The 9,636-nt window shown below is 33.8% G+C and overlaps 1 long non-coding RNA gene across 2 annotated transcripts; it reads left to right on the top strand.

Annotated features, from left to right (window-relative positions):
* The first annotated feature begins 2,553 nt into the window (after positions 1-2,553).
* Positions 2,554-9,382, top strand: LOC131654054 (uncharacterized). Of its 2 annotated transcripts, none has more exons than XR_009299210.1 (2): positions 2,554-8,807; positions 9,038-9,382. It is a non-coding gene; the product is annotated as an uncharacterized LOC131654054 (long non-coding RNA). The 2 variants fall into 2 exon arrangements; XR_009299211.1 differs by having other exon boundaries at positions 2,554-8,787.
* Positions 9,383-9,636: the final 254 nt, after the last annotated feature.

Genomic DNA, 9,636 nt, shown 5'->3' on the forward strand with positions numbered 1-9,636 from the left:
AGATACTACCTTATCTTTACAATATTTAGTTCACTCAGACTAACTAACAGACATGACCCGGCGAACTTTCACACTTTGCATCAAGGAAGCTTCAAGACTTCTGTTGAATATTGTATGATAGTAAAAGCAGTTGGTCCTGTGTGTTTCTAAGATGATTTATCTAGTGTTGCAGCAGACCTTCGTCGTACGTTGTCGTCGTCAAAACTCCATATGTTAATCCTTACTACTTGCAAGCACATAGATCCACAATATCAACTCATAAAATGTTTCAAAAACTTACTTCCATAATGGCATCCAAAAGAAAGGAAGTTGGAGTTGAAGCGAGAGCTACAAAAATTTGTTAAATTTAAATGAGTGTCATTCTAGGTCTTTCACACAAGTTTGTAGCGCTCACTTTAGCTTCATCCTCATTAATTTTATTCATTCACCTTCCGTCTTTATAAGTCAAAATCATCAGAAAGTTCAAACATTATGAAACAAGCTATTGAAACGTAAACAATGATACAATAACAACATAATTCACTTCTTATGGTATATTTTCATTCATATTAAGTTAACTTCTAAACAGATTTTGAAACATAAACTATTGTGAAGACAAACTTGAAAGGTATCCATTTTCTAAGAATTGATGTAACAAAGGTAACTCTTCGAAGAAGACGAGTTCGGTGAATGAGTTTGGGGTTCCCATTTTGCTTGTTTGTAAATAAAGGTTGTCGAAATGTTAATGGAGATTAGGATATATGAGAGTGACGAGTGAGAGAGGTGTTAGGGTTCGGTTTTGAAAGAGCCGACTATTATGTGCTGAAGCGAGAGATAATTTTGTTTATATATCAATATGTAACACCTTTCACCACGGTTGATAAAAATAACTATGATGAAATGATAAAACCATACACCATGGTTGCTTATGAACTATGATGATATACAAGGACAAGCCTATTTTATAACAAAAAATAGAAAATTGTTGGTGCTCGGATTCAAACCTTACACTCCAGGTACATTTTACCATGGTTGTTAACTATGACCGTAGTGAAATTTCTTTTATGAATACTACCAAAAAAAAGAGCCAAAAAATAGTTATTACCACAGTTATCAAGGAGACCGTTGTAATATGGTGTTACGAAAGGTCTATTTTGTAGTAGTGTATGTAGTTGGCTCGTCAAATGTTTGACCATATTAAAGCTCTTTCGTTAAGTGTCGAGTAAAATATGATACATATCATCGTGCCTTATGTTCCTCGGTAATATGGGACACCTTTAACATTCTCAATGTGTTCGTCCCAGTCAATTATTTTGTTGTATGTTTTCATGTGAGGAGACTTCTCCAAGGACCTTGGGGAATGAAAAGTTTATAATCTAGATGGTGAATAGCCTTCCTATGAGGATTTGTTTTTCTTTGTGAATCTTGGTGACCTAGGTTAGTGTTTATTTTGAAGATGGCGAGGAGATCAAGATCACTCTGGTGTGTGATTTTCTTTTGAGCAAACTAAGGAAATGTAATGTCTTCATGCGGGCAAAGATATACAAAATAAAAGTATTTTTTTGCTTGGAAATGATTTTTGGGGAGATCAATGGTGAAGTCATGCACCTTATAGAACATCGAGTGTTTATCTTAGATTGGAGGTAGGTTTTGGTTTTGATTTTTTTGTTGCTCTTTAATGGGTTATGAATTTTCGATAAGTGATTTTTGTTAGTAGCTTGATTTTTTAGCTGTCGAGACCTCTTAGTAGTGTTGGTTGTGTTGTTTATTTTGTTGGTTTCTCTTTCTTGATGTAAGTTTTGCTCTTTTTAGGACTTTTGACACTTCTTATGCTTAGTGGTTCTCGTGTTATACTTAGGTGTTTATTCACTCCCTTTTATTATATTTGTAAAAGATCCGTCAAGGTCGAGGGAATCATGGTCGCTAGTAAAGGACGACACCTTTCTAGGGGCGATTCTCCTTTGCTGCCCGTAATTGAGGGTAACTTCGCCCTGCTCACTCTCTACTCACCCCGTCGTGAGAAACGTGAGAAAAGACACGTCCTAATTAAAGAGAATTCAGAGTCAACAAACTTAATTACCTCCTACTAGAAAACAGGGATTCAAAGATCGACTACAATGGATGAGTTGGCAATTATCATTCCCGATAAATCCTAAACTCCGGGTCCAAAAGCCTCTATAAATATCTTATCCCTAGCGTGAGAAGAAGGATATCAAATATATATATATATATCCCTAAAAGCTATTTAAAAAAAATAGATTTGACTTATTCAAATAATAAGAAAATTATAAAGTGATATAAAAAATATAAAGGAACTTATTTAAAAAAAACTCAAATAAATAAAATAAATGTGGATGCTCTAAAAAATTTGAGTCAAATTGTAAAATAGTATATTAGGTACATTTTCAACTAAGAAATTTCTGGAAATCTCACATAAATAAAAGAATTTACAAAAATATATTTAATTTAATAATGATTAGTAATATTTTTACATATATGAAACAGTTTTTTCCACACAAAAGTCGGTGCTTGCTTGGTACGCAAACCGACTGCGATATCCAACGGTATCTTAACCCGCGCATCTGACACCGCCTTATTTAGAAAACGCGTAAAACAGATTTATTTTAATTGCATCGTCACCGTCAAATGTTCCACCATCCGTGTTATCTTAGCCGTCTATCTTGACTCCGAATCCTATATAAACCATCCTACATATTGTATATTGCTCAAATTTCTTTGCTTCGTGATAGCTCTCGATTTTAGGGTTCGTCGTTCTTGTTTTATCGCTATGAGTTTTTTTCGTTATTTGGATTGTTAGATATCAAGAATTTCGGTACTCGAGAATTATTTGTATAATTTTTTGATATAATTCTTTTATTGGATAGTCTTTTTGCGATTCTCGATACAACAGATAAGAACGGAATGGATTCAGATTTCAATTCATTGAATAGTGAACTTCTTTTTCTCCACCTTGGAGAGTCTAGGGTTGCACGATTTCTTGATTCTGGAGTTTGCTCGTTCTCGTTCTTGTGCCCTACTTTCTCTGTTTTCTTGATTTCTCGATTTCTGGATTTCTTGATTGCTTGATTAGTTGAACACTTAATTGCTCCGCGAAGGCTTGATTTCAGGTTCTGTTGTTCTTGCTTTCTTGGACTGGCTGCTATGAACGTGGTTGTTAGGGATTTTCTTATTGATACCTTTTCTCAGATCGTATTGATGTTACGTTTTTTGGTGTGGTTTGATTTCAGGTTTTGTTGTTTTTGTTTTCTAGTGTTGATTACTCTTTTATGAAGGATCAGTGATAATTATTTGTAAAATTCTTTTGGGTATGATTCATGATTTTGATAATTGAGTAACGTATCTAATCGGTCTTGCAGAGTTAGGTCTTGATATCTAGATTCTCCGATAGATAAATCAAATTTCTTCCCTTAGTCTTGATACGATGGACATGGACAGAGAAAGAGAAAAACAACAGGATACATGAATCAAAACCAAAAACTCTCCTTGTCTTCATTTGGTGCTGAGTACACGTAATGCATGCTTTGGTTGCAGTCTGATTTTTGAGATATTGGAGATAAGTGCTTCTGTGGTGTGAACTACTTAACATGATGTCAAGGAGACGTGGATAGTCATTTTTGGCTGGTTGAGCTGTATATTCTGTTGCTATGCTTAGATTTGAATATTTCGGCATCAGGATAGGTTTTATATAATCTTCTGTTATGATGTTTTTATTATGATACATATTCCTAACAAGGCATCCTCTTGGTTGCAGTGGCCCAAAGACTCTGGATTAGAACGAAACAAACTTATCATTACATGATCTCTCGAGTTGGATAAAATTTTGTTCCAATGAATCCTCATATATTGTGGGTTATATACTCCCTCTGTTGCTACGCTCTAATTTGGTCATTTCTGCTAATACTCTTCTCATTTCAATCTTTGTTTGATTTTGATACTCAACATATACTTTTGTCGGTTCCTTAGTCTCTTGTGTGTGGATGTTACTCAGGAGATAACCCATGGAACCTGTGGCAGTCCGAGGTTCACATGCTTTTTGTTTATAGCTGCAGTCAGAGGTTAACATTCTTTCTGTCTATAGCTTTGGGAAAGAACATTCAATTTTTTAGTTACATACGGTCTATTTATTTTGGTATTTGAGATATTTGTCCTCCAATGGTGTGTTCTGTTTTAGTTGGAGGCATACAAGAAACCATACCCGATTCTAGGGAACATTTCTATCTCGAGGATAAGGAATTCTACAGATTTTTCGCATCTCTTTTATTTTGTTGATTTGCCATTTCCTTTGTTGTAAGTTCTTTTTCTTGTTTCATTTTTATTCTTGTCATAAGTGATATATAAGACTGAACAAAAAATCTTCTCTTCCATTTGGGTATTCCTCAGCTAATTTGCAACTGGTGCAAGAACTTGGCATAAGGGGAGCCTAATTGAGCACAATAGGCTGCAATTGGTTGTTGTTGTACTTTCATCGGGTGATCTCTACTATGAGTATTAATTCTTCATGTTTCTTTGTATATATTAAGGTCTTGTTTTCTAGATTTCTTCTTTGTGAGTTCTTTGTGAGTTCCTTGTAGGCGTCACATGGAATATGTGCTTGATGTTTCATGGGAGAGATGCTATGAAACCAAAGATCATCTCTCCCATATAGGCTGCAATTGGTTGTTGTTGTACTTTCATCGGGTGATCTCTACTATGAGTATTAATTCTTCATGTTTCTTTGTATATATTAAGGTCTTGTTTTCTAGATTTCTTCTTTGTGAGTTCTTTGTGAGTTCCTTGTAGGCGTCACATGGAATATGTGCTTGATGTTTCATGGGAGAGATGCTATGAAACTAAAGATCATCTCTCCCATATGGGTATCCCTCACAGAATCTGCAACTGGTGCAAGAACTTGGCAAAAGGGGAGCCTAAATGAGTATAAGAGGCTGCAATTGGTTGTTGTTGTGCTTTCATCTTGCAATTTCTAACTATTAATTCTTCATGTTTCTTTGCATATATGTTAAGATCTTATTTTTTGGATGTCTTCGTAAGTTCCCTGTAGACTTCATATAAGAGGCTGCAATGTTGTTGTGCTTTCATCTTGCAATTTCTAACTATTAATTCTTCATGTTTCTTTGCATATATGTTAAGATCTTATTTTTTTGGATGTCTTCGTAAGTTCCCTGTAGACTTCATATGGAGAGAAGCTATGAATGTATTGTGGAATTTGAACTTTTACATTTAACAGGTCATTTTTTTCCTGAGCATACATTTGAAATATAGGTGTCCTATAACAGTGTAATGAGGTAATGTTGATTTTTGTGTTTTGCAGAAGGAATACAAGTATTTATGGTTATGTAGTACATGTCCATCTTTTTCTTGGCTAAATTTTCTTCTCATAAAAAGTTGGAAGTAAGAAATATATGTTACCTAAATAAACAACACGATTTCAGTGAGAATTTATTGCTACATGCAAACTTTACCAAATTTCTGAACTTTATATACGATTCTCTCTTTTGAAGTTCACTTGTAAAAAATGCAATAATGTTCCATATCTATTTAAGCATTATTATTATATTAATATAATTATTATTTTATTAGATGAGATTTTATAAATTGGAAACAGCCAGATTGTAGATCATCCATTGGGCTTAAGTGAGAAGATGAGCCTTGACAAATCAGAATATGATTTTATAAATTCTTTACCTCTCAATATGTTTTTATCGATTTTGAGAGAAGATAATTCCTGATTTGTTGTTATTTTCCTATTTGTTATAGTAGATGAGATGATATATAAACACATGATTCCTTCGGGTTCTATCTTCCTTTTGTTTGATCCTTAAGTTGTTGTGTTCTCCAACCTAGTTTTTAGTTTTGGCGATCTCTATTAAATTCTTTTCTACGAATTTAGATGTCTATGCAATAATGCTCATCAGATACTATTATTATTTTGATCTTCCTCCTTTTAATCTTCAAGTTTTGCCTTCTTACTATTTTGGTTTCCTCATTTTGTTGTTTCATTTAGTTGTTGTGGTTTCAAACTTGGAGTATGCTCTTTTATTTTAATTTTAAAATATTCTTCTTCTTTTTTATCATGTTTTCATTTGTTAGCAGTATGGTGGAATTCTTTTTGATACCTTTTCTCAGATCATATTGACACCTTCTCTCAGATCGTAGATGCCATTAATTTCATATTGTTTTGGTGTGGTTTGATTTCAGGTTTTGTTGATTTTGTTTTCTGGTGTTGATTGTGTAGACATCAAGATCTTCTATTAAGGATCTGTGATAATTATTCGTAAATTTTTTTTGGATATGCTTCATGATTTTGATAATTCAGTGACATCTTGTTTTGAATATACTTATGATTTTGATAATTCAGTGACGTATCTAATCTGTTTTGCAGAGTTAGTTCTGATATCTAGAATCTCCGATAGATAAATCAAATTTCTTCCATTAGTCTTGATACAATGGACATGGACAGAGAACAACTACAGGATACATAAACCAAAACCAAAAACTCCCGTCTTTATTATTTTTTTTCTGTACATGTATCATTTGGTGCTGAGTACACGTAATGCATGTGTTGGTTTGCAGTCTGAATTTGGAGATATTGGAGATGAGTGTGTGAATTTGGAGATATTGGAGATGAGTGCTTCTGCGGTGTGAACTACTTAACATGGTTTGAAGGAGATTTGGATAGTCATGTTTGGCAGGTTGAGCTGTATATTCTGTTGCTATGCTTAGATTTGAATATTTCAAAATCATTCCTTTGTTTCTTCTATGCAAGTTAGATTTTCACACTTTCTCATTAATCCTAGGTATTTTTTTTACTTACATGCTGGGGTCAAAGTTTTTGTATTTCCCCATGTAATAAAGCTTTTGTGCGTGTCTATATAGTATACGTGAACCTGAGTTATAGTCTGACTTAGCATACAAGATTATGGAATTACTTTTTCCACTTCCCAAGCTGAAGGTTGTATTTACAAGATGTGTTTTTTGTTATGATGATGATTGGTTGGCTGGCAAGAACTTAACTTTGTCAGGATGGGTTTTCTATAATCTTTTGTTATCACATTTTTATTTGTGATTTATGATGATTATGATAAATACTCCTAAAAGATATCCTCTCTGTTGCAGTGGCCCAAAGACTCTGTATTAGGATGAAACCAAAATTATCATTACACGATCTCTCGAGTTCCTCATATTTTCTGGGCTATATACTCCCTCTGTTTCTATGCTCTAGTTTAGTCATCTCTACTAATACTCTTTTCATTTCAATCTTTGTTTGATTTTGATACTCAATATCTACTTTACTCAACATATACTTTTGTCAGATCCTTAGTTTTGTGTACGAGAAAACGTGTAAATGTCCCGTTTTCTGGGGAACACGTGGCATTCAGGGAGGTTCACATTCTTTCTGTCTATAGTTGCAGTCAGAGGTTCATATTCTTTCTGTCTATAGCTTTGGGAAAGAAAGTTCAATTTTTTAGTTACATATGGTCTATTTGTTTTGGTATTTGGGATATTTGTCCTCTTATGGTGTATCCTGTTTTAGCAGGAGGTATACAAGAAACCATACCTGATTCCTGGGAACATCTCTATCTCGAGGATAAGGAATTCTGCCGTTTTTTCGCACCTCTTTTGTTTTGTTGATTTTCCATTTCCGTTGTGATAATTTCTTTTTTTTCTTTTTTCAATTGTCATATATGATATAATAAGGCTAAACTAATAGTTTTTTCCCCATATCGGTATTCCTCAGCTGCAACTGGTGCAATATTTATGAGTTCCCAGGTTTATTTTGTTCCGATTCTTATTGCACTTCTTGATTTACTCTTTTTATGATTTCCATCAAAACTACTTTTTTTCCGCACAAGTGTATGTTCTAAATTTAGGTTTTTGATCTATAATTTCCTGCAGGCTGTGTTATATATTTGCTAGGCATTAATTTGGTGATCTCTATTTAGATTATATATATTTTACATTCCTGTATATTGTTTCAGCATACATGCTTTAGTCATTTTTAAATTATATGTTTTTTTAGTGTTAAGGTTTTTTGTCTATTCGTATCCATTTTACTCTGGTTTTGGAGTTACCCCGCCCTTCCCAAAATGAGAAATCTTGGTTAGGTGTTATTTGCTTTGACTATCTGTTTGTTGGGGACACATTGGCAAGGGAGAGATGATATTCTTTTATTGTTTATTGATTCGATTGTTACTTGTGATTTATCATAAATCGATATTCACACATTGGCAAGGGAGAGATGATATTCTTTTGTTGTTTATTGATTCGATTGTTACTTGTGATTTATCATAAATCGATATCCTCTCGTTTTAAGTGGAAGCTTAAATTCATAATGTTTCAGATTGAGGACAAGATCTTTCAAATTGGATAGACATCTGTTCTAAAGAACCAACATTTTCTGCAGGCTGTGTTATATACTTTGATTTGTTCATACCTAACATTTCAATTTTTGTTTCGATTGACACAGCAATTGTTTTTTTTCAGTTCTTTTGAATTTTCATCTTGGTGTTACAATATTAAAGCATACCGGATTTGTTTTCTAGCTCTGTGGATGAAGAATTTTGGGAAGCTTAGTTTAGGGTGGTTATAAATTTTGGTGTGCCTAGGCTTTGTTGCAAGCGGAGGTTAACATACAATCCGATATCCTTTCATTCTCTTGGACAAAACTAGTCTTTTTCACACATGTATGTGTTTTGCAATTGGGATAATTGGGATATTTGTCCTTTGATGGTCTATCCTGGTAGTGTTGGGAGTTTTTGTATCAAGAGGTGGAATGTTGAAGCACACAAGGTTTGTCTGCCAACGCCGAGGTTGGAGAATTTCGAAAAGCTTGCTAGTTCTACTGGTTTTCCATTTCCTTTGTTATATTTTTTTCTTATATTTTCTATTTATAAGAATAGGAATAGTTTGTCCTAAAACAAGTCACTCGGATTTGGAGGATAAATATGGGGTGGAGCCTATGTAGCACCAGAATCTACCATTTCATTTGGTGTTCTCTACTCCAGTAATAAATTCTTCACTTTTCTTTGTCTTATTGCAGGTCTAATTTTCTCAAATCCTTCACGAGTTCTCTTCACATTGCCCGGTTTTTATTGAGATCTAATTTCCTCGGCTCTATCATGAGTTCTCCGTCGACTTCACACAAGAATACATATTGTGAAGGTTGTGGCAGAGATTATCAAGGGCATGGTTTTCCTTGTGTTACAAGGCTAAGAGGCTATGAAAGTACCGAGGGATTTCTATATTGATTATCAGAGCTTATATTTCTTGATTTGTTATTTTCCTCACTGGTATTGCAGAAGTGGTATTTTCCTCTGCTGTATCTTACTCCTAATTTGGTTATTGAGCTTTGCTCGAGAATATAAATTTCAATTCTTTTCGATTATTTGTTTAATTGTTTGATACTAATTTTTATTCAATGATTGAGCTATGCTCTTAAAAATAAAAGAATATTGAGATATGCATTTAATTGTTTAGCTGCGATTTGATTTCTGGATATCTGAATCAAGCCTCTACATGAATTGTGAATTATTTTCATTTCTTCCGATTCTTATTGCACTACTTCTTGATTTACTCCTTAATGATTTGCACTTGGCTGTTTCAGTTGAGAAAGTTATTGTTAGGATATTGGTTCGAATC

The sequence above is a fragment of the Vicia villosa genome, linkage group LG2 (assembly GCF_029867415.1).
Source record: "Vicia villosa cultivar HV-30 ecotype Madison, WI linkage group LG2, Vvil1.0, whole genome shotgun sequence".
Lineage (NCBI taxonomy): Eukaryota > Viridiplantae > Streptophyta > Magnoliopsida > Fabales > Fabaceae > Vicia > Vicia villosa.